Source organism: Argiope bruennichi, chromosome 4 (assembly GCF_947563725.1).
Source record: "Argiope bruennichi chromosome 4, qqArgBrue1.1, whole genome shotgun sequence".
In the NCBI taxonomy this organism is placed as follows: domain Eukaryota; kingdom Metazoa; phylum Arthropoda; class Arachnida; order Araneae; family Araneidae; genus Argiope; species Argiope bruennichi.
This window is the reverse complement of record NC_079154.1, coordinates 92,164,909-92,192,290: the sequence shown is the minus strand read 5'-3', so window position 1 is coordinate 92,192,290 and position 27,382 is coordinate 92,164,909. Positions and strand designations below refer to the sequence as shown.

The window sequence follows — 27,382 nt, the reverse complement described above, 5'->3', positions numbered from 1 at the left end:
CACTGAGATATTTAATAAGATTTTCGGCAATTTATCGGAATGAATATGTTTTCCCAACTTTCTTTTAAACATAATTGTAAAAACAAACTGAATATGGAAGATAACTTCAGGCTGCAATCCAGATATTCATTCTGTCGTGTGGGAAAAACAATATCAAAGATCCCTGTGAGGTTTTATTTATTTATTTTGAATCTTGATCTCGTGTTTCTGAATTTTCTTATATTGCGACACAAAATAATGATGATGTCGTGTCAGCGTTACCAAGTAAAGGGGGTGCAGTGGCTACTGAAGGTAAAAACCTCTGAGCACCCGAGGGCAGAAGTCTGACTTCTAGTTCATATGAAGATGACACTCACTTGCACAACTCCTTTTTACAGGAGGGATTCTTTCACACACCTCACAGATAGAACACATGATGAAGAACAACCATGCCCAAACACGGGATGCCCAGATCATGGGGAAGACGTGCTACCCCTCAGGGACACAAAGTAATGACAATATTTTTTGTTTTTTAAGCAATATATTTTTAATCCTTTTACAGTAATCATTTAATTAATTAAATAATATAAAGTATATTTTTAATTCTTTAAATTAATGAGTTATTTTTAATTCTTTTTCAGTAAACTTTATTAGTTTTTGATATATACATGCATATAATATTTATAAGTATGTGTGTGTACGTATATATGTTGAATTTTTTTACCTATGTATTTAATAAGAATGCCTAAAAATTGTTTTCTACTGTTGGTGGTCAACACAACTTAAAGGGTTGGGAACTGCTTCTCTGATAAATGAGAATCTAGGCAGTCTATCCTTATCTTCAAATCATATTACATGGAAAATGGTTATATGAACACATTTGCTGATTTATTTTTCATTGAAAACAATATTAAAGTTTCACTTGCGGTCATGATCTTCGGTGTTATTTTCATATATTCATATCCTCTTTTTTTAAGCTCATACTTTAGAAATCAGAACTGCATGATAAACAACTCACTCCTTTTATTTATTTATTTATTTATTTATTTTGCGATCTGTAATTTAAAATCGATATTTAATTGATTTTGAAATGTTTTCTGAAAATTTTAATTACTGTATTATTAAATTTTAATAAATATTTGTACGTTTATCACAAACGTTAAATGTGCTTTTTAACTTATGTATTGAATGAAGAATTTTAATATTTGTCTCTTAATAAAAGAGTTATTCAATTTTTGTTTCAGATAGAGCGGCGGACAAATCTTCGATTTTCATACATCACCGCAAGAATGGACAATGAAACATTTATAAAATAGATTTTTTTTTTTTTTTTTACTCTTACAAATTATCAGATAGAGCCAAAATTTCAAATTGAATAATAGACAAGTTGAAGAATTTATTTCAGATTCAGTCAAAAAACGTATCATGATTTTTTTATTTATTTATCCCTTTCTCTAATCATTTGGAATTGTCAGATAGAGGCAGAATTTCAAATAGAGGAATAAACTAATTAATAAATTTCATACTTTAGCTAAAAAACAAACAACGAAATATTTTTTAAAAAAATTGCTTTTCCCCCCCTAATTGTATGACCTGTCACGAGGAAAAAAAATCTTTTCCTTTAAAAGTGTATATCATCTAATGTAGTTTATGTTTCATTAAATTTATTTTTGTCTAGATTTTGGTACAATTACAAAGAAATTCTCTTTTAATATGGCTTTATTTGGAATATTTGAAATATAATTACACAGAATACAACATTTGAATTTCATGAAAAAAATATGTTCAAACCGTTATATAAGAACAATTTTTAATTTTTTAATTTTCTGAACTTAATTTCTAAATTTGTATTCGTACGAGCAATGAATATTAATTACTTTTATCTGTATCACTATGCTTATAATTGTTCATAAATTAAAAAGAAACAATGTCTAATAAAATTTCGAATTACTATTACATTTTAATTATGTTTTTTTTAAATATTAATAAGTGATAAAATTTATCCTTGAATAATAAAACTTAAATATTTTCCGTATGCTTCTTCATTCCGATTTCAAAAACACTTTGTTGCCCTGTGTACGAACCAAAAACGCTTTTTGCAATCGCAGTTGTATCAAAAAGTAGAAAAACAAAAATGGTATAATAAATGGATTCATTAAACAAATAAAATAAGGCATAAATGAAAGATCCCTAGAAAAATGTATTTGCTACATTCATTTATAAAATTTTAATGGAATATTTCAAACCAAATTGAATTTCTGAAAAAATTATACTTACAAATATTGAAGTATATGATGATATACTAATTCTATGTCAATAATTTCACGCCTTACATTCAAGCGTCATTTTGACATTTTATTCAAAAATATAAGAATAAATATTTTATCTATATTATGACATAAAACAAACTTATTTTTTATATATAAATATTTAAGATATTTTATTTTATTGCTTTAAAAAAAGAGTGTTATAATACAATAGTAATAATGATTTACGTTTTTTGAGCAATTTATATTATTTGAATTTTTTTTTATTACCCATACTGGAGACGTAACTTTATTTCAATAAAAATAAAATTCAGAAATTATGCCTTCCTTGAATCGAAAATATCTAGCAATTTCTGTCCTTTAAGAAAAAGAATATAAAAAGAAGAAGAAAAGTAACTAAATAGAAGGTCAATTTAGAATTCTACGCCAGTACCAAAAGCTTAAACGATAAAATGTATTTGCTCAATTTGTGCACTGTCCCTTTCAATGCACACAAAACTTCACTCTTCACGTAAGAAACTCGCAACGATCTTGAAAAGGAAGTTCGCTGCTTAACCAGTCGTTAAACAAGCTTGTTGACATGACGAAACTACCTAAAGATAGAGAATAAGGGATTCAAATAAGTAAGAAATAGAAGAAGGGAATGAAAAGAAAAAGATAAAAAGGGGGCAGGAAATCAAAATGAGCTCTACACCCCCTCCCCCCTTTTCCATCCATTCGTTTGGTTCGCTCTTTAAGCAGAACAGCCTTCACTTCACTAAGTCTATTTTTATTCAGCCACCATTAGCATTCTTATGTAAATGAGCCTTTTTCTAATGCTAAGAAAAGCGAGCGAGTTTAGTAGCTCATACCACTCGGCAGAGGTCGCTGCTGCTAATAACCGAGCTGCTCCCGAATTCTTTTTCCTCCTCCTCCTTCACGTTAAGGCTCTTCTTCTTCAAGTCACGCTGATTTATTTCGTGGTCGCTGAAGTGCAGTGTGAAAGTTCTTGGCCACCCATTGGAAACCGACGAAGCACAACGCATGTAATTATAACGCTGAATGTGGCGCGCAGCGAATTGGATGAGAAACACCGAGGCAATTACTCTTGCCGCGAGTCTCGTACCGTGCTGCCATCTGTCGGGTGAAGCAGTCGCTACTTGACAACTGTTGACTTGCAGTGAGAAAGATTAAGTGCAAATGACTAGGATTATAAATTTGCGCCCCGAAACGAAAGTTGACAAGTGGCTGACTGAGCTGATAATATCTGTCATCGTTTCGAAGCTGCGGGAAATCTTTTTCGATGTTTAGCTGTTTTCAATGCATTTATATTTTTCTATGCTATTCATATTAAATTTGAATAAAATCAAACAAATGCTTTTCTGCAGTTTTCTATTAAGGCATCTTAGATAATTCAAGCTATTAAATTGTTGAATCCTAACTTATAGTTAAATCGTTTGAAAAATCATTAAAAATATTTCGTGATTGTTGCCTTTTATTAAAATAATCTTCTCGTTTATATCATTTATTAAATAAAACACACTGATATTTAAAACGAATGTTTGACATTTTCAATAAGAAGTTGTTATTATTTTTTGATTTATTTAAAAATATTCATATTTAAATATTCTTTTATGATTTATGGTTATGATTTATGATTTATATCAAGATGAATGACAATTTTTAAAAATTTGCATTTAATAATCACTTTTATATTAAATAAAGATATTTATTAAATTATCTTTCGATTTTGTCCAAAGATAATTTAATAAATTTTCATTTTTACGGAAAGTCCCGATAGTTTTAAATCTATTAAAATAAATTTTGAAATTTTCTCCAGATTCAAATTAATTCCAAAATGAATAAAATATAAATATAAATATAAACGTGCATCCTGTAAGTAGAATTTATAAGGAAAGTTTAATGCAGAATATTTTGGCAATATAAAAAAAATAACTTTATTTCTGTTTATTCTATCCATATCGAATTTTTTTCATGAAGCAGAGTTTTTTTTTCCTTTAAATTTTGCATTCAAATTGGTAAGAATTTTTGTAGCTAAAAAAATGTATTATGACTAAATTTTTTTAAATTTAAATTTAAAAAAACAAAATACATACTTTTATAGAGTTTTATTTAAATGTCGCAAAACTTTACTATTTAACAAACATATCACCTTGTTATTAAATGCTATTATTATTATTATTATATTTTTTTAAAGTAAAAAAAGCCTACTTGAATATAAAATTTTATGGAAAAAATTAATGATGGACCAGTTTTTAACAGTTCTTTTATAAACTTCAGCAATATTATAATTTATCTAAGAAAAAAAAAACACTTTCATAATAATTATTGATTTTCTTATAATAAATTCTTATTATTTTAAAATTACACACAAAAACAATATTCAAAATGAAGGCTTCTGCATCGCACTGACCATCAATGTGCCAATCTTCTGCCCTGCATGACATAACGGTGCATGTTTTCAAGATCACGGGCTTTAATGCAATAGCATTCATTTTTCTTCTTATCTAAAATGACATGATTACTACAGTGTTCAATTTTTCAATTCATTTACAGATCACGGGAAAATTTACTGCCTACGAACGTGTATAATGGGATTAGATCCAGAACTAATGAATTCTGATCCCGAGCTGAGATTTTCCTTCATTTCCTTCAATACATCGAAATATTCTGGGAAATGCTATTTTCCAAAGAAAGTTGAAATGAAGACAAATAGTTTAATAAGAAGTAACAATACATACTCTTGGTTATAAGAGCATAATCAATTGCCTAAGAGTATTGCATATTTTAGACGTAGTGGGAGATGATTTGATGATATAAAAAGTTGTCTATTTGGAGAATATTGATACTATGTATTAGCGTAACTGACTTGATGGGTATTCGGTTTATTTTGAAATTTCCTTGGATTTTTTTCAATTCAAATTATTCTTAATCCTTAATAAAAATGAAACTAATTTTCAACAAACCGAATTTTCTTCTATTTTTTCCTCCCTTTCTTTTCATTAAGTCTACAGATGAGTTGTATTTTCATAAAGTGAATATGAATACTCAGGGAAAAAAAACCATTATTTTCTTATATTTTATGCTCTTTTTTCCATTTTCTTTGCATCACAAGAATAAAGCAAGATATAACTTTTTTCGATGATAACGGATAATTAAATTTTTAAAAACATTCTGAGATGCCATTTATGGTATTTTCTTGAAATAATTTCTGATAATTCGTATTAAAATATTTTAGAATCTTGAATTTTAAATTAATTTTTGTCTTTATTTTATTTAAATAGTCACTATTCATTTCTCATTCTATGAAAATACATTTCTTAGTAATTTAAACGATATATATATTTTAATTCTTTGTGAATTTAGTACTACATTCAATTCTCCGCAGCGGTTTATTTATCGTTTTAAAGTTTTTATAAATGTTATTTCGGATGTTTCAACTCTACTGCAGGATACGGGAGAAAGTACAAAATAATTTATTTAATTTTATTGAAAATTAGAGAATTGTTGATTTGTGAAACTTCTCTCCTATTGTTATACAAAATCAGATGTATCAGAAAAATTGAGTCTGCGAACAACTCAAACCCAACAAAAGATTAAACTCATTTTTAATTTTCTACTTTGCAAACAAAAAATTGTTTGTAAAATAATAAACAGTTTATTTTCTCAATTTTAAAAGTCATTTTATGCTAATTTGCCCGTTATTAAAATACATTTTTAAAACTTGGGACTCCATTATTTCATTACATATTATGTAAACATTCAACTGCCTTCACTCTTTTTATGACTGGAATTTCCTTCTATATTTATTACATCAATAAATAATTATACATGACTAGTTTTTATCATTTAATCTGGAATTTATTTTATTCAATTATTCGAAAGGAAGTTTAGCCTTTAAACTTACTTCTCACTTAGAAACAAGTGAATTTTTAACACAATTAATTTAACAATCATAAGGCTATTTCAGTATTAAAAAAACCAGATATACATTTGAATCAGATATATAGTTATTCTTATTAATATTCTTCTTCTCAAATTAATTATTGATGAATCTGGAAAATAAAGTATCAGCTAGAAAGGTCCAGTTAGGTTTATCGAAAAGATACTGAAAATAATCAATATTTCCAAGTCTGAAAAGGAAAAAACCGATGCAAAATTTGAGTCAAGAGTTAGTTCGGTGGATTCATTCCTTGCCATATGCTCTCTAATTAAAAAGCTGTCAAGTTCCCATTTGGAAAAGAATAAGTAATAGAATGCTATAATGCACTATTTTTGCATTATTTTTTTAGAGTATGAAATATAAAATGCATGTTCTATAAGCAGAACTGAAATACTGCCTATAAGACAGAACTTTAATAGGCTTACTAAACTAATTTTGGTACAAATTATTTACAAAGAAGAAAAATAATGGTTAATAAATGGTTTTAAGAAAAAAAAAAAGAGGAATCAAGAAAAGGTTTTCCCAAAATTTTAAATTTCTAATTACAATTTATTTATTTATTTTGTAACTTGTAGAGGTGAAATCTTCAGTTATTAAAACAAATATAAAGCTTTACAGTCTGATCATATTTTGGAACATAATACGGCTGCTCATTATCTTTGATCAGAAAAAGATAATATTTATCATAATAAAGTATTGTGCAATATATTTTTCTTTCCTTTTTTTTTTTTATCTCTGTTTATGAAAGTGGCATTTAATTCTTTCCTATTTTATACAACACTAGATTTATACGAAATTTATCACTCATTTCAAGACCGATGAGCTTCCGCAGATCTGCCCATGACTAGCTCGACCGCCTATGACTTTAGAATTCCCCGCACGAGTGCGTAATTTTTTTTTTTTTTTTTCTTTTTTCTTTTTTGCACATCTATCGTATATGATTATGTAATTATTTTTCTCCTCAATTCACAACACCAATATACCTTCATTCTAATTTCCCTATAAGTAGTTTTATTTCCATACTTTATTATTCTGGAATAGACGACACAATGGGCAATAAGAATGAAGCCACATACCTTATTTTTTCAATAAATTGGAGAGGATAAGAAACAGCTTCTCATTCTTCCGCCGAAATTTCTATATGTATTCTTATTTTCAATTACTTGATATTTTACCCATCTGTTAGCAGAAGGTCTTATCATTGAAACATCAGAACTATTTCTAATCTAAAACTTACAATATTAATCAACGATAGTCGAAAAAAATTGCTTGATGTTTTACTTAGATTAATAATTCATCAGCGAATAAAATAAATATTGCAATAAGTATGACTGTAAAATTTTGGGAAAATGTTAAATAAGATAAATAATTTTTCATTAAAAAACAATTATTGTCATACTAACTACTACAATTTATGGGGCAGTGTACCTTATTCGAAAGCTAAACTATATCGCTAATGTCTTATTAACCTCAGTATTCTTCTGAAATGAATTAAAAACCCCCTGGGGGCGTGGGCACCTCGAAATGAGGATGAGATGCTTCCGGCATGGTGGTTGGATCTCGCCACCCTGGAGGGTACACTAATAGGTGGGGGATCTGACTCCTCCCGTCGATGACGGGACGTAATTCCTTCGGGGAGGGTTGTACCGTGGCCGCTGACGGCCCTTAGGACTCAACCACAGTTCCCGCCAATGTTGCTGTTGCGGTCATTCAGTTTTTATGGTTTAAATCCATGTGCCTTCGTGGCGGGTCGGAGAGTTAGATGGTTGACTTCTGAAATAAATTATTGTCAATATTCATTTCATTTTACCTATAATTGAATATTTATATCGTAAAAATATTCAATGCTTATATTATTTACCTATTACGAATTGCTATTTTAATAGGATTATAACAACTAGTTTTTAATCGTGTATAGGGTTTGCAATATCGGACCAAAAGTTCAACACCGGTATTCGGTATTTTTTAATCTTAATACTGGGATACAGGTTTTAGTACCTGTAGAAGAAACTTTAGAAAAAGAAAGAAAACACAAGCATTTCTATGTTTTATTGGCCAGTTTTATTAGAGAGTTTAAGTCCTAAATTCTATTTTTTTTTTTTTCTGAATGAATATTTATATTTAAATAGCGTCTATTTCTTACACTTGTCCATTCATCAAATATAAGACTAAATTTTTCACCATTTACTTTTAATTGTATTAGCTCGTGTTTGAAAGAATTGCGAACACCGTTACTGTAGTTAATAACAATTCTTCTTATAGTGTGAATCGATGTTGGTAGAATTTTTAAAACCTCTGGTGGATAGTGATTTTTTTAATACAGTATAAGTGCAAAACACTCGAAATGGCAAACCATCTAATGCTGTCATTTTACTTATAATTTCATCCAAATTATCTTTTTTTTTTTTTTTTCAAAATAATTTATAATTCCTGATGGTGTGGGCTTAGAAACTGTGCTCAAATTTGTATCTTCATCGCAATTAAATTCTTTCATCTTTAACAAATTTGTATCATGTTTCGTTTTTAAATTTGTATGGAGTCCGCTTGTAGTTCCTCCATTCACTTTAATAACTCTTGAACATTTTTTTACACTGTGCTACCATATTCTTTTCATCATATAAATAATGAAACCAAACCGAAGTATTATCAACTTATTTTTTTATATTCTTTAAATATTCTTATTCATTATTATGGATTATTATTTATAAGTATATATATAATAAATCTGAAAAATATTTTGAACCCTAAAGTATGATATGCAAATACAATGTGAATAGCAAACTCACCAATTTAAAAAATATCGAAATATTACGTACTTTCTACACAACTACAATCTTGTTTTCACAGATACAGAATTCGCGCAGAATTTTACGCGTGTGCAGTATCGCTCGGAGCTGTAATAGGATAGTTTTGACCCGCCTCCTTGGATGATTCACTACCAGTATTTTATCACTTCTCTTGATTGTACGATGCAACTTTGTATTCACAGTCTAATTAATTTCGCCCATTAAAGAGACATGAAAACAAAAACGTATACTATTTTGCTTTGTTGGCTATCAAGTAAATACCGAAGAAACGGTATTTAAACTTGCGAATACCGGTATTACAAAATTGTACAAATGGCTCAAAATACCGGTATTCAGTATCCCGGTATATCGGTATTGCAATCCTAATCGTGCATTCTTAAATATTTCTAGTATGTAAAATTACATGAAAGTCAAAAGCAATATATATTAAAGACAGACGTCGTTACAATTGTAGTAGTCATCAGATATAGATCAAATTTCATCAGATATAATTGATGAATATTCTTATTTAGTGTCCTAACTAAAATTGTTTTCATAAATCTAAATTATGTTACTGAGATTAAGAAAATTTTCACTTAAAATTTTCATACAAAAAATTGTAAAAATGAAAAATTTGTCATTAGTTATCTTAATTGATCACTTAATTGCTGTAATTTGAATACAGTACTCATTTAGCGATTTATTTGCAGCACACATTTTTACTCTGAGTTGAAGTAGCTTTGGAATGAATTCATGAAATTCTGCATTCCGCAAAAGTGTAGATACTGTAATTGAAAAGCAATAATTGTGTTAATTATAATAAATATTATTTTAGAAATTACTATTAAAAATTGGCCATTCCATGAAAAAAAATTTCAAATAGCTTTTGAAATTTTACCTTATTGGAGGTAATAACATAATACTTGAAAAAAAAATGTTTACAAAAATCCATGGAAGCATTAGGATTATACTCCTCTTTCAGTGCAAACTTATGAGGTGCTCTGATTATATTGAATATCCGAGTTTTTAAAATTATGTATGGCGATTCCAAATGGAAGGAATATCTTAGGCTTTTCACAGCAGTATCTTGTACAGATTGTTCAACATTTTTAATATAAATTCAAAAATTCACCAGGGTGTATAAGATTCCATTTAAATTTGATAAATCCTTAAAATTAATTAAATTTTCCTATTAATTGTTGGTTAATATGATGTTTAGTTATTTTATTTCGAAAATTATGGACACGGTAATTTCTGAAGGAAATAGAAACGTAATTTGTTTTACTGCTTGTTAGTACTAGTGGACTACTTTACTGCTTGTTAGTACTAGTGGACGACTTTATTACTTGTTAGTACTAGTGGGCGACTTTACTACTCGTTAGTACTTTCGAAGAATAAGAGCATTCGAAAAGAGTTATAGTTTTTTCGTCTATTGATTTGAAAACGGAAAAAATAGTTTCTTGAATGTAAGATTGAAACCCCATCTTAATTGGGTATTTTGAGAATTCATCAAGCCGAAAAATGAATATTGACAATAGGGGGGGGGGAGAACCGTCTAATTGTTTTCATACTTCACCTTTTCTATGAAAAAAATTATAGATTTTTTAAATTTAAAAATCAAATTGAAAAATTTTAATTATATTTATTTTAAATGTCCTTTCCCAGAATTTTATTGTTTATATTTTAATCCGTTTTATCTTTCTATTCTCAAACACAAAATTACTATAATCTAGCAAAAGTGCCATTATTGTATTTCTTTGTAACTAGTCTTCATTACAAAAAAAAAAAAAAAAAAAAAAAAAAAACCTTTATTCGATCAGTTTTATACGCATAACAAAAGCTGCACATTGTTTGATATAATTCTTTTAAAATCTACTCAAAGATTTCACGGGAAGGTTACACATTTTAGTATCTTGGTCCAAAAATCAATACCTGTTCTGGTACTGCTCTCTTTAAGCTTTTAAACAACACTTGAGCTGGTACCGCACTTTCTAAACTTTCAAACAATATCAGCGCAAAGATGTTTGATTTTTGTTGGCAAACTATCATCGTCCACATCCAACTGAGCGGATACATTAGGCTATTAGAATCGCTGTGCGCCAATTGCAAAGACGATTCTTTGTAGGCTGGCTTCCGAATTTTCCACCAACACTAACGGAGTTCTTTCAGATGAAATGAATTTCATTCTGGCGATTCCTCAAATCACAATAACACAAATTGTTCTTAGCACTGATTAAGGCATCTCAGTTATTCACTCCATATTATTATCTTATTCACGAATAATAATAGCAATAGTGGTGATTACCTTTCATTTACTCATCCCTTAACTTAAATACACTCTAAAGCACAACAAAACATTTTGTTAACAATATTAAAGATACGGTGAAACAGAAACCATCGTATTTAAACAAGAACATCTTCATATAAATCAACAAATCGAGTGGCAGAAACGACACAAATCGCGTGTTAGCCACGTGGATGCGACCCAGATCATCATCAAAATTACCCATAAGTGAAAAGAAAAAAGAAAGCGAAACAACAATAAAAGCATCCTTCATTTGACAACTTTCTTCCCCAAGTGCGTTTCGCTCCTGATAGATGGCAGTCTAGTTCAATTTGAACAGTGGGTGGATGAGAAAGGCGTGGTCAGGAGAGGCGGAGCTCCGATCCCGATTGGACGCGGCTGCTAATCAGATTGTGCACTCACTCGGAACATCTGATTGCACACGCAGTGGCGTGACGTCACGGTCACCTGGCAGCTTATTGGCCATGCAGCCGGACGAGCGGCGGGCGTCGTTTTCGTTGCCACGCTTTCTTTGAAACAGGGAGAGTTTTACTAGTAGTTGGGTGCTTCTAGTGTCAGTCGTACGTTCTTGTGGTTTTGTTGTGCTCTAGTGACTCTTCTGCCCCTGTCATAGATTTTAGGGTTCAACCAAAGTGACAGTTGGAGCTGGACTTCCGCTCATTTCACATTAACGCTACTTCGGCTCTTCTTGTTTCCTGCGGTAAGTGGAACACTTTTTCCATCAACCTCGTTGTATTTTTTTTTTCACTTCTTTTTTCTCCCTCTTTTACAGCGGTTCATTGGAGACACTTTTTATCTCCAACTTGATGAACTTACAGATGTTGAACCACGTGTGTACTTTTGCGCTTGTTGAGTATCTACGAGTTCGAAGGGAGAGAAGATTATTTTTGAGCAACATGCTTTATTTGAATACATTCTTATGTAGTAGCGCAAGTTATTGTTACTTTGTAGCAAAAAAACAGTAATCCTAATTTGTACATATATATTACACCTAGGAAAAATTATATGAGAAATGTTTCGGAAACGATGCTATGCATATCAGTAATAATGATAATCTGCAATCATAATAAAGGGGTTTTCTATCAATATCACTATTCTTTTAATTAGAATATATTTCTTTGTAAATTTATTTTAGTTAAAAAATTCAATTAAAAATCAAAGCCAAAAAATTTAAAACCCCATTCCCGGTAACATGTTTTAGTAAAATTTAAAATTCATAAATGAGATTCCCTAATTCTTTCATCGCCTTTAAAGTTTTAATAAAACAGATTTAATATAATTTTTCGTTATAAAAATTTTGCTATGAATTTTGAAAATATAATCAGCCTAATATATATATTATTATTATTTCATACTAATACAGATTGTGATAGTTAATATATTTATCTTTCAATGAGTATTTCCATTTTGGTAGCTCTTCTTAACTATGGTTAGTATACCTAAAGAATAAATAATTTAAGTTACTTACTTTTATTCAAATTTTAGAAGCGCTATCAAAATTATTTTATGTGGCTATTACATTCAAAAAAGCAATTGTTGTTTGGAATTAACTCTTAAGAAATTATGTTTTAAAATTGTATTATTGTATATTGTATTGTATACCTTAAATAATGACTCATACTTTGTAATTACTTTTCTTTCGCGTAGAATTGATGCATACTTTTTAAATAATATTTAAATTTTGAAAAAGGTTCAATTTATTAAAATGCTACTTATAATTGAAAAAAATGAAACGCTATCATATGATAAAATGGCAGTTTAAACGAGAAAAAGCAACACTGTTTTAAAATTTCTACATTTATACTGTTATTTCATGATTTGACTATTTATAAATCTGCGAATATTGATGTATTTAAGATACCTATATAATTCAGTATTTTATTTATTAAGTATATTTAAAATACCTATATTAAATTATTTTTTAAATTTACTTTTTAACGGAAATTGAAAAGCATTTCATACAAAGAGAGCATAATACAGAAATTTCAATTTATTTAATTAAAAAAAGTTTTAAAAATCACTATCGAGTTTTTCAACAGCTATTAAGAAAAAAAAATTAAGATTATATAATTCGAAATCGTTCTAAAAATATAAAACTTATGTTACTTGAGGTTAGATTTTGGGTGCTAAGAAATTTTGATTCTGAAATCAATTTCACACTGATTTGTTTTATCTAGTAGATTCTAAAATAGGGAATTAAATATATTTTTGCGAGATCTAAGATATTTGCCATGGTTTAATTTTTTAAAAATTAAAACAATGTTGGAAAAGCTTTTTTTAATTTTAACGTATAAACTATAGCTTAGTTGAAAAACATCAATTGAATTGATTATTGATATTTACAAATTAGATTTTGTCTACAATTAAATCTAGAATCTAAATAGATTCTTTAATTTAATCAATCATTTAATAAATATAAAAGTACTATTGAAAAATATATCAATAAATAAGTATCAAAATTTGCATATGTAAAATAAAAATGTTTGATGCATATACAAAATAAAAATGTATCAAAATGTTTTATCTTGAGAGAAGGGCAGGACGAGAGGAAAAAGAATTGTATCCATTTATTATCTATTGCAAAGTTATAAAAAAATAAAATAGTTCTCATGAAGGTTTTTTTTTTTTTCGGTTTTAATTTAAAACCCATAGCTTAGTTGAAAAATGCGTCAATAAATAAGTATCAAAAAGTTTTGATGCATTTGCAAAATAAAAATGCATCAAAAAGTTTTTTCTGGAAGAAGGGGGGGGAAGGAGAAGGGGAAAAAGAATCGCATCCTGTAGTATAAAATAAAAAGTCTTTAAAAAATATATAACAATTTCAATTGTTAGAAAAATGCATTTATAACGAAAGTTAACTATGAACTATGTTAGTGTTATGTTACAAATAGGCAACAGATTTAGGTAATTTTGGCAGGATTTATATAAAATAATAGAAATCTGTTCCAAGAAAATTTGAAATTTAAAAAATTACAATAATAATTAATTAATTAATTAATTTCAATATTTACATTCATCCACGTACTATTTATTATTCAAAATAAGGAAGATGCATAAAATAGAAACTAAAATCTTGAGCATTCATATCTATTTACGATAATTCGTTAAATGATTTCATTGAATGCTATTTTTAGTGTTAAATTTATATGCATATTTCTGTCATCATTCTTTTCATGTTATAAATATTTATTGAACATGTTATATATGTCATACAGACTTACTGAACACTTTGTGAAATATTAAAAACTTTTATTGTAAAGATATATTTCATTGAATATTTCAAATTCAATGTGCGATTTTAGTGCCAAAACAAGCAATTCAATTTCTTCCCAAACATTCTGATTCTACGATAATTTCCACCATAACTGTTACATATAATTTAATCGTAGCTATCATCAACGCTCATTAATTTACATAAACAATTGTGATATAAACCATATATTGATATAAGCATTGTTTTTATTTTCCATTTTTGCAAAGCAAAGCAAACATCATTCCCCATTGAGCATATCAAAAACAGAGGGAAAAACGAAGAATTTACTATTAAATGGAGGAGTATACATGAATTACGACGCGGGATTCCCTAGAAGATGAGATTACCCAAGGAAAAAAAAAAAGGAGATCCCCAGCGTCTGATTCTGATTACCCTCCCAACTCACTCCTCCTGATTCTTCGAGCAATGAATCAGTGGGGAAAGCCGCATATACAATGGGGGGAGGACTCGCGATGCATGCTCAACAAGATGCTGCTGGATTCGCTCGAAAAGCAAATCGATAAATTAAACATCATGGTCGGGGAAAAACGTCTGCCAAATTATTTATCGTTGGCTTGTGTGCGATATCTTGGAGGGAAATTCTGAGTAAAAATTAAATGGAGCAGCTCGCTTTTATGTATTGAAATCTTAGTCAACATTCGGAAAATATGCCTTATGAGTAAAAGAAATGTTTTTCCCCCATTTTGGAAAATACACATATTGTAGATTCTTTAAAATAAAAATAAAATGCATGTGTAAAAATATGTATGAAATAAAAAGCAAAAACGTTAAGAAATTTAATTTTATGCGATTTATTTTTGAAGTTTATTTGTTCAAAAAAATGAAATTTTTTTATGAAAATAATTTTTGTTTAATGTACGGATTAGCAAAGGCTGCTCATTCTCATTAAGAGTGACAAAGAAGTGGCATTCGTACTTTGAGCAGTTTTTTATTTAAACATCAGACGCAATTATTGACGAATTACAAAGTAAAAGAGAGGGAAAATGAAATTTAGAAGAGTAATTCAAATTACAAGCTGAATTTAATTCGTTCAGTGAAATTCAAATTACCCACTCGAACTCTTTCAAAATATTAAATATAAAAGAAATTTTGATTAAAAAATATTGTATTACAACTTTCCAGATTACGTAGCTTTCACATACATATGCTGATAAGTCATAAAAATATATTATATAAAATATTCTTAAATTAAATAATTCCATTTCTATTCTAAAATAATTCTAAAATATTTCCTCGCCTTCTCTTTTAATGTTGTAGAATGCTTTTATTATATATTTGTTCTTAAATATATGTTCTAAAATCACTAAAATTTACACTTTTTTTCTAACGATAATTTTTTTCCTAATTGTCAATTCAAAAGATAATCAAATGTTAGATAATACAAATCTCCTTGAAGGAAATAGTTCTAGCAGATTTTATTAAAAAAGGAAACAAAGAAAGAAATAGTGATTAAAACTGAAATCTTTTGAAGAAAATTATTACATGTTATTTAGAATTCAATGCAGGTAATTTCAGAAAATCAATGATTTTTTTTTTTGTATACTTTCTTTTTTTCTGAATAATATTTTTTGTTTACTGTTTTACCCTCCTTTTTCTTTCTTTAATTTTTTAATGCATGTTAACTAAAAGAGACATTCTTCTATTTTCATTGATTAGAGTGTTTTTGTTTGAAAAATAGTGCAAAAGTACTTTCAATGCTATAATTTTAAATAAGTCATTGTTTATAACGGAGAATATATCTCAATAGCGAATTTCAGAAGGAATTTTTCAACCGAAATTACTTTTTATAAATAGATTGCATAGCATGATAATTAGAAGCTAAACATTCATTCAATAAATTATCTATTTAAATTGCTACTGGTTCACCGCCTGACCTCATATTCGAAGCCAAATTATCATTAAAGAACCGAAAGACTAATATATATATATATATATATATTTACCTGAATTAAATAATATAATAATTTTAGCATTGGCAAAACTATAACTTATATTGTACGTAACTTGTTAACAATTATTACTTTTTCATATCCTAGTTATTGAATTATTGTAATAAAACACCAGCTGCATGGAATTTATAATGCATATTCAAATAATTTTCGGTCTCTACTTTTATTCATGCGGAAGCCAAAAAAGGTAATCTTTATTTCACAATGCTAAAGAAAATAGACTGAAAATATTGCATAAATGTAACCACCTTGATTAACTTTATTTATTATTTAGCAAAATATTCAAAAAATTATTTATCGGTTTTTAATATTCAATATTCATAAAGAGCCTATAATGCGGTTCCTTTATAAATATGTGGAATTTTGAATATATCGTTAAAGCTCTTTCTTTTATTTAAAAGATAATGTAGTTTAAAAGCTATTAAAAACCAGAAAATTGCAAGAAGTTAACCCTAATGAGTTAAGAAATAAAAATTCCTTTATTGTATTAACTGTAAACACTTTTGTACGTAGCATATGAAATCTTGAGATTGAAAATCGTCGACTTTTTTCCAACCGAAAAGGGAGAAAAGCCGAAAAAAAATTAGAAGTGGTAATGTGGCGCCATCTTAAAGGTATAATCGCAACTAAGTTTCTTCATGCACTACTGAAAAATTGCTAACATTAGGAATGACTTTTTTTCCCTCCTTTTAAAAAACTAAATTTCGGGACCAATTAACTAATTTTTTACATCCTTCTAAAATAACATAAACATTCCATAAATTCTGCTAAACAACTGAATAATAATTTAATCTACATTAAATGAAATTATGAAAGAGTTTATTCCTGATAAAACTTTCAAAGCATTAATGAATAAAGAATGTTAAGAAACTCTTCAAACGTTCTTTAGTTTAAAGGAGAAAATTGTAAAAATCTTTTATTGTAATTTAAAACTGAGAAGAGCAATCATTTGTTTCCACTGCCGTATACATGTTTATCAAATTTCCACTTAATAAATTTTGTGAACAAGCAATGAAATTTGCATTAATATTAACCAGTAATCATCAGTTTCTATATTATAAGTATTAATGTAGATAGTATGTAAGCGAGTAGAATGATATTGCTATGAAGATGCTCAGACGCATCACTTTCATCAATTGTGCATTTTCAATTACTATAACAGACCAGCATTAATATGGTTATATATCTCTGGCATGTCACCATAACCCTTAGACAAATCTTTTTAAAGAAAAAGAAAGAAAAAATTGAAGTAATTTTTACGTCTGTGTACATCTAAAAATGACCAGGTCAAAAAGAAAGAGTTTTTTTTTTTTTTTTCAATAGAAAAAATAATTGCTTACATCATTTGTTTTACATTGACAGCTTGCATTGTTTTACTTTGACAGAGGTGGCATTTTAAAAAAACAAGAACATATTAATTCATTCTTCTTTTTCTTTTTATTTGCTCGGCTTTAGTTGTTTACCAAAGATATTTATTAGGAGTGTAAGCAGTTTAATGACAGATTTCTAAAATCACGTGCAAATTTCATTTTTTTACCTCTACACATAAAAAAATATTAGTAGCTTTAAAGCGTAAAATATTAGTAGCTTTATTTATCATCCTTTTTTTTTTAAATCAGCTTATGTATCAAATTCAGATGTTTTTAAATCTTAATGGTGCGCAATATAAAATATAGACATTAAAGCATTTTGGGAGAAATAGTTGTAATTTCAGAGAAAATGTGATATGTTTATGAAAATATTTTTAAAAAGAGGGAATTATGAGAGTTTTTCTTTTGAGTTGGTATATGATTTTTACATCGAAATGAAGTGAAGTGGGTGAAGCCACAAATACCTGTAATTGTAATAATACAAATAATACTAATAAAAAGCAAGTACCCAATTAAAATTATACTTGTAGTTTTTATAAAAAGTAAATATTACGAATTTCTGATTTTGTTTTGGTATATGATTTTTACACAGAAATTAGGCAAACTGGCTAGTAGGACCAGAAATTCTAAATACAAATAAATTTCAAAATTATAAAAAAAATTCTACTTTAAATGTCTTGTTAAGCTTGAAAGTAGTCTATTCCATTTAAATCTAATTTTAAGTATTGTTTGAAGTTTATTATTTGTTTGAAGTCTGATTCTTATATTCTTTTTCGATTTTCCTCTCTATAAAATATGTATGGTATTTTTTTAAAGGTATGGGCGATATACTTTCAAAACAATAAAGATTCTTAGATATAACTGTTCTTCGTGATTTTAATTTAAACTGGCTGTTGGTAAAAGAAATCTTACAAAAATTATTTTGCAAATAAAAAAAGTTATAACTTTCTCTATATCAACTATACATTAATAATAAGCTTTAAATGAAGAAAATTTTCATTTTCTGTTGATGTTTCATACTTCATAATAAAGCAAGTATAGATTTGTTCTATCTCAAAGCTTTCCAATAAAACAACGAAAAAACCTAATTCAATACAATCTAATCCAGTGTTACAATTTCATGGACATTGCTTCCATGGATATCCTCTTCCTTTGTTAGAATTAAGTCGGTTTTTCGTGCACCGTGTATCAAAGCGGTGCCGAAAATTGACCAGATCCACCCCATCGCTTTACACCCCTTAAGAGGCGCCTCCCCCTTTGCTAATACAATCAGGTATCACTCTACACTCTAGGGACACCTCCCTTAACGAAAATCATTAGTCTGATACGATAATAGTCTCTCCTCGTGTTGTATTCAAATGAGAGTGGGAACATAGCATCGGGCAGATTCGTCTCAATTGTCACCCAATTACAACTCAATTCACGCAGACCCCTTTCGGCGTGCCCTCGCGGACTCGTTCTGGGGTTTTTATTTTATTTATAAGCGTCCGACCCACGTGTGGGGGGGGGGGATATTTGGGGTTGATTCGGTTGTCTTGTTCGAAACGGGCTGAAAAATCCATGCCAGATGTCGCGTTCAGAACCCCTGTCAGCTGCACGGTCAGCGCTGACAGCATAAAGCGATATGGGGTAGAGATAAGCGTAGATGATCAGATGTAGATTTCATGTTAATTTTTATTTGTTGCCTAGTTATTATCTTTCTACTTTATTAATGATAATTAAAAGTAGAATGTGTATGTAATTTATGATCAGTATAATTTAAAATCAAATCAATATGATTCAGCTAGATATCAGTAACAATTAAAAGGATATTATTAAGAGGATAAATTAGCAATTTTTTATAATAATAATATTTTTTGCGTGTAAAGCTTAGAAATTGCCTTTAATGGAAATTAAAGTACTATTACTTACTAAAGTACTTTACTATTTCTTTAATCCCTTGACATTCGTATGGCACATCCTATTTCGGATATTTATTGTTACTTGGATAATAATAATATAAGGAGCATTTGAGATATTGAAGCGTTTCTAAGTGATTTTTGCTTTTTTAAATATTTAATTTTGTCCCTTAATTGCAGACTTAAAATTAAAAATTCAGTAATACGATACGCATGTCAGACACGTCATTGTATATGAAGGATTTAATCACTAATCTTTTGCTTTTATGCCGTTCGTTATAAAAAAATGTGCTCTCAAGAAAAGATGCATTAAATGCTCTGTAAATAAGTTTTTATTCAAAGTGCAATTCTCATGTCATATATTTTTAATTTACGAAAGCAGTATTTATTGCAAAAATATACATTTCATGAAATGATGCATTAAATGCTGCGCGAATGATGTACTCCTTCAAAATTGCAATGCTCATGCCTAATATCTGGTTTTTAAAGTATTTATAATAAAAATATGTAGCTTTTAAATAAAGCATTGAAATGAGTTTGCATGGTGCCCCAATACTTTTTTAAATCATTGTATATGTACATGTATGTGTGTGTGTGTGTGTGTGTGCGTGCGTGCGCGCGCGTGTGTGTGTGCGTGTGTGCGTGGATATAACTAAAAAAAATTGATTTTTATCATTCAAAATTCTAAAATTTATTTTTAAAAATTATGTAAAGAAAAAATATGGAGTTAGAATTGGAATAGAAATATTCGATTCCAAATACTGATTAAAATTGCATGTAATAAATTATAAAGGCTAACTGATTAAGAGTCGAACCATAGTCCTGATATATAATTGTATTATATAATTATATTTTTCCTTTTATAGTTGTGTTCCTCTTGCTAATCGCATTTTGTCTGCCGTCTGATTATGCTTTTTTTAGAATAAAAGAACCAGATATCACTGTCAACGTAATGCAAAAGATAAAATCATATAAAATTGCATCAAAGGAGAGAAAAAAAAATTTCTAAATAAAAAATGAAGACATTTATATATACAAATAATAATATGCTTCACTTGCGTTTTGTATCATTACAATTACACTATCTTATTATAATTTTAAAAATTTAAACTGAGAATCGAAATTCTTTAACAGTTATTTTAAATGGGAACATAAATTTAAGTTTCAGCATAAAAATTTTTAAATCTTTTATACTCTGAAAAATAATAAGATACCTAATTATATATATATATATATATATATATATATATATATATATATTAATTATACCTTGAGAGAGAGTAGGGATACATTAGAAAGCTCAGAAATATAATTACAGGTTTATTATAATTTCTAAAAATGAATGTAAGTGTTAATCTAATAATATTGCGAAATTGATGCATCTTTTGGTGGGTCAGACTCGTTGGTTAACTCGGAATAAAAAAGGATTAAAGAGATGTTTCGCATGAAATTTAGGAAATAATATTGTCATATTTTCTGCGCACAGATGACCTATGAAAACTATTCGAACCCTAACAACGACGGGAAAGATGATGAATCATTCTTCAGAAGTTTAATTTTCTTTGTCCTTTTGTTGTCTTTTTTGTGCATGGAGGGGGGAAGTTTCTTCTTTCTTTCTTTTTTTTTTTAAACTAAACTTTATACGAGTGAAAACTTAGTAAAATCAAGAAGAAAAAGTCAGTCCCTGTCCTTGAGACGATTGAGATCTCCGCCTAAATGCCGTAAAATGATAGCATTCTTTATTCTGACTTGACTGCAATATCGGTTTCAACCAGTTTCGGAGATTGGCCAGACACGCTTTCAACCCTGAAACTGGTCTGACTTGTGCACATTTCCTCTTATTTTGTAACCTCTCAAGGATTCCAGAAGTCAATTGTTTGTACTCTCACCTTCCGATTCAATCATTACGATGTTTTAAGTTACTGAACTTGACGAGTTAATCAAGAAAGGACGAAAATGTTTGCGGAAAGATGTTCAACACATTAGAGATAAAAATTTAAACTGACAGCAAGTGTGTGTTGATTTGAAAATGAATTTTTATGTATTAATATGGTTAAATAATTTTTCATTTAAAACAAAAGTTTATAAATTATTCAGCAATTGAAAAAAAATTACTATGCATTTATTAAACTCCTCCTTGAATTGTAAATGACACCTTTTCTTTTTCATTAACACATGATTTGAACGCGTATATTTTATACTAACAAAAGTTGACTTCACAAGGTTTTTATTAACCAATTATTTCATAAAATCAGTCAATCGAAAATTCTTAACACTTTGATTAGATTGGAAACGTCAAAATCCGTTTCAAAAATTTTGCTCTTGAAAGATATTATTATCAGTTTAAAATTCTCTCTTCAAAATAAAAATAAAAAAAAATATTTTATATAAAATAAGATGCGTTGACCCATTGGAATATTGGAATTTTTTAATTCGACGAAAATAGAAACACAATTTTGAGTTGTTCGAATTCAAAAAGTCAATGATCTATAAAATGATAAAAGCATCCGGTTTGTAAAAACATAATTTTGCAAGTTAAAAGCTGTTAAAAATTTGATAAGTAATTTATAAATATCTGTGAAAAGCATTATAAAATATTAGATTATTAATGGAATATTTTAGATTTTCCGTGTAAATACAAAAAAAAAAAAAAAAAATAGAAAATTAATTATTTCAATGACAAAATAAATGCCGCACAGCGCAGATTTTCAAAATAATTGATTATTTAAGATAAAAGAATACGTATTTAATGGCATTATTTTGTATGAAATTATAGAACACAAAGAAAACTTTAAATAATTTTCTTAAACGAGAAATGATTCTGCAATAAGGAGATATTTGAAGTTTTCGGTATCTCTGTCATACATAATCTGATATCAATGAAAATTTTGTAATCAAACCTTTATTTAAATTATTTCTATATAAATAACAACCATAATTTGTTTACATCTTTAAATCAATCCATTTTCTTTTCGTTATACTGTTCATCACTAATGAATGTGTAAAAATAAGCTATTATACATTTATAAAAATCGAACGAACAATTTGACAAAAATATAAATATAAATGCCTTTTTTTTTTTTTTTGAGAAATGGTTTTAATTGGATTTTTTGTTTATTGTAAATAAATATTTACTTATCTGCAATAAATAATAAACTATAAATATTTTAAAGAAAACCTATTTTCTCTTTACAGATAATTCTCTCTCTCTCTTTATATATATGTGTGCGTGCGTGTAAGTGAGTTTGTGTGTGTCTAGGCATAAAAACACTTCTTTTTAAAATCTTACTGAAAAACTACATCACCTGTAATTCTTAAAATAATGATTTAATCCATTCTGTTATTTTTACTAATTTAGAACAGATCTTTGCAATATATACATATATTTTCTTCAAAAAAAATATAAAAAAGAGTTTTTCAGAAATTTTACTTAAGCTTGATAATATCTTCTTAACGATATTCACAAGCGCACATTTGTACCAAAGCCTATGTCTTACTAGCGACTTTAGAATTTGAATTGATTGCACTGCTAGCTGATGCTTGTATACAAGAATTTGCACTTGATTATATAAATATTTTTTTTTTTCTTCTAATCACTACCATCACAACATTTCCTACGGCAGACTAATACATCTGCATTATTTTCTACTGACAATACCGCATTTACCTTGCATAGATTGTGGAATACTCCCACAATGGCAATCACAAAGAATATCATATCTTAACGTGGCACGAAATCCGAAGCAGCAGCGGCTCTGAGGAGCAAAATTCTTTCGCATGCCCTCACTCCCCCTGCGGAGGGCTTTCAAACTCATCCTTCCATCCCTAATGATATTTTAGGCTTGCTTGAGTGCCCTTCTATGACTTGGAGGTTGCAACCCTCGCAGAGGGCTTTATGAAGTGGTTAGGTCCGACTGGATGGCACAAAGACCTTGATGGACGATCGTTTTAATTTGTCGAAACCTCTGTGCTCCGAGATCGACATTGTGCTGTGCCCTCTCTCTCTTTCCCCCTAACTTCCTACAACGTCAGGACAGACTGATTGCTGGTCTCCTTTTCGACAAATGTGTGCTTCGTTACTTAGCTTGAAAGATAACTTTAGGCTCTGTTTTATTATTTAACGCCATAAATTGAGAAAATTGACTGCTGTAATCACCTGCTGTTATTATAAATAGATGTCTCGCTCTAATGATGATGTCTGTCAGTGAGTTGAGTCATAGGTCTTTAAAAAAAGTATGTAAAATTTAAGCAAATTATCGTACACATTTTACTATTATGACTATTTAAGGAGATGTTTTCGTCACTTGGCTTGAAAAGTTATTTTAGAATCCAATTTATTATTTATTATGTAGCATTTTAAATGAAAAAAATTGATTGCTGTAATCAAATTGATTGCTACAATCATGTCTCACTTTAATGATATTGTCCTTTAATCGAGTTCAAAAGCTTAAAAAAAGAAGAAGTATATAGACTTTAAGCGAGGCTTCTTACACTTTTCATTGTTATGATAAGATAAATTAATATTTCTTTACTTGGTTGAAAAAATTACTTAAGGATCTATTTTTAACCACAAAGTCTATTGTATTTTTTAATGATACTGTCCACCAGTTCAATCAAACATCTTTTTAAAAGGAAGCATGCAGATGGGGAAACACGCCTTTTTCACTCATGATCTCATTTCCAATTAAAGTTCTTTAGCGCATAAGTATTTAAAATTATATAAGAAAATGAAACACTACGAAGTAAAAAAATAAATATAATTTTGCATATTAAGTTTAACTTTTGAAAACCTAACCAGATAGCTTTATAATTTCTGTATTAATTTCTGCAATATAAAGTGAGAGCAAATATCAAAATATATATTTCGGAGTTGTTTCTAATTGTGTAATTGTTTACTATTGATGATAAATTAGAAGTAATACTATTTTCAGTATTCATTCATCATTTGAATTAAATTATCTAAATCAGATGATGTTCTTAAGCATTTTTTCTTACAAATATTGTAAAATCTGATAGAATAATAAATACTGAAATAGTCTACACAACTCACAGTTTAAAAAATATTTAAAGTAATGTTGTTTACTAATGCGGGGAAAAATGGATTATAATTTTCTTTTTTCAGTTCTACATTCCAAATTCAATTTGATAGCAATTTTTTTAAAAGAATCACAACCATATCATTGAAAATTGATAAATTTATACCCAATAATTTCAATAACTTCTGGTTTTCCGTTAAATAAATAAAGTTTCAGCTCCAGTTCTTCTTCCGTATTCATACTCTTTAACATAGTGGCATCTGAAAAGAAATATGCATTGATTTTAGAATAAAGCAACTTTTTAAAATCATCTCAGTATAAAATTAAATTTATATCTTCTATTAAAAAAATGTAATGATTTGAAACTCATATTTTCCTTTTTAATTTGTAACTACAAATAAATAAATAAAGTTCTTTTCCATAGCGTTCAATTCTCTTTTTTCTTTGTGTCAGAAAAGATAAAGCAAGAAATTCTATTTAGATACAAGGAAGTTAAAGGCTATTTAGAATCCTTTCAAGTATCAAAATTTTCATATGTTCTGTAAATCGGGAAAAAAATTGTTAACTTATTTACTCACTTAACTGTTTCGACTTCTTCAAAAAATGTGTATCTAAATTGAGGCGCAAAAATTTAGCGATCACGAGTATATTCGTCAAAGACAGAATAAATGTAATATGAAATTATGAATATGAAAATTATGTTGTAATGAAATGACTTTAAAATTTTTTATTTCAATAATCACATTCATTTATTTACTTATGCTAACATTTACATTTTTAACAGTACATTTTTTGCCTATGAACGAAAATAACATAAAAATATTAATTTATTATTTTAATTTGCTGTTAGAGAATGGCATTGAGCAAAGTATGGTAAAACGTATAATAATCTTTTATTTGTTCCTTTGATTTCGACTTGGCTTCAAAATATTTTAAACATCTTGAACTTCACGAATATGTTTGAATTTTTAACGAAATTGCAAATTGTCACTACTTTTTACTCCTGATGAATAAGCTCGTCATAATGCAAAATATTGTACTTTTTCCATGACGAGTATACTCGTTAAAAAGAGTTAAATGGTTAATGATACAAATTTTATTTTTTATCCAAATTCATAAAAGCTTTCGGCTTTTAGTTTTCCTTTATAGCATTTCTGAACGACAACAATAAAATAATTATAAGCAAAACAAAATATTAAACGTTATTTTAATACTTTTCAGAAATCAAAAATTGTTTTGTTGATTCAAAGCAGCTTCAACATTTTACCATCAACAGCAATCCAAATGATTTCCTCAATTCCACACTCCTCCCTAAACAAAATTAAAAACCACTTACGCCATTAGAAACGCCCCAGCACTTCTATTCTGCATCCACTGATGTTTAACTCTTAATGAATTTATCTTTTATCTCACTGAACCAATTTTGATTTTCGAAAACACTATAAAATCGCCGTCGCTTCCGAACACATCTTCCACATAATCCCTCACTCCAAATCATCAAAGCGTAAGAAACGACAATTTAATGCCATCGACGCGCCTCTCAAATTCCATGGCCATCACGCTTCGCAACCCCCTTTCTCAAAAAAAGAAAAAGAAGATACCTCAGTTGCATCCAAAATGCACAAAAGCTAGCTGACAGCCTGTGCAAGCAGCGTCTCCACCCCACATAAACAGCAACTAAACATGTAGTATCTTCTTTTTCTGCGGAGTTGTGCCTCCCCTGGGTACTTACCAGGAGTATCGCCGTAACAACCCATAATCTCGTTTGCCGACGCCTTAGCATTGATATAGATTTGCTGTTCATTAGTATAACAAGATTACGGGCAAAAGCGATTGGAACGCAGACAGCCAGGCCCGCAGAGATCTTCCGCACCACGTTGGGTGTGAGATCCTTCCCGAAGAATATTTGATTGAGAACTGGTGTGTGGGGGTGTGGGGGGGTGTGGATGGAGGTATCTTAGGAGAATGCTCCTCTTTTTCTTTTGCTTGTGGTGCGCAAGGGTGTAGGTAGTTTTTGTACACGTTCCACGGGTATGCTTCAATTAATGTGGGTTACTTGTTGGCAAAACATTGGTGCTTATGTTATGATGATTGAGCTTGTCATCTGGAAAGTATGGTGAAGACGCTTTTTTATTACTTTTTGTTTGGAAAAGATTCTGAAAAATTAACTATGGACAAGGGCTTCTGTTGATTGCTGTTTCCTATTAATTGCTGTAAGTGTCCTGAACACATAGATTTGTTTCTGAATTCTTACAAAACTAATTTCCTCAATTAGCTTTTGTTAGGTTCTTTCAGAATCTGAATTCCATGTTTTTATAAAGATTTATCACAAACCTTAATTACGTCATTTTCGCAGGCTTTCAGTGTTGCTTTTCTTATAATGTGTCCTTAAAATTATTGAATCATAGTATCATAATACACGTATTGTAAAAAATATTTTATTCAGAATATGGTGATATGGATGGATGGAAGTTCTTTGGAGAAACTACATTAATATTTTTTGCTTATTATAATACTGAATTTTGGTAATTGGTACATAAGCTCCTTAGTTATCCTTCAATGAATGAGATATATT

General features: G+C 28.7%; 1 protein-coding gene across 3 annotated transcripts in view; it reads left to right on the top strand.

The window, feature by feature from the left end:
- Positions 1 to 11,635: 11,635 nt before the first annotated feature.
- The window catches only part of LOC129965805 (paired box protein Pax-6-like), a 94,520-nt gene continuing 78,773 nt past the window's right edge, over positions 11,636 to 27,382 (top strand). For all 3 annotated transcript variants that reach the window (XM_056080006.1, XM_056080007.1, XM_056080005.1), the window contains exon 1: positions 11,636 to 11,980. The gene's annotated coding sequence lies outside the window, so the exon portion shown is untranslated. The remainder of the gene's footprint in view (positions 11,981 to 27,382) is intronic.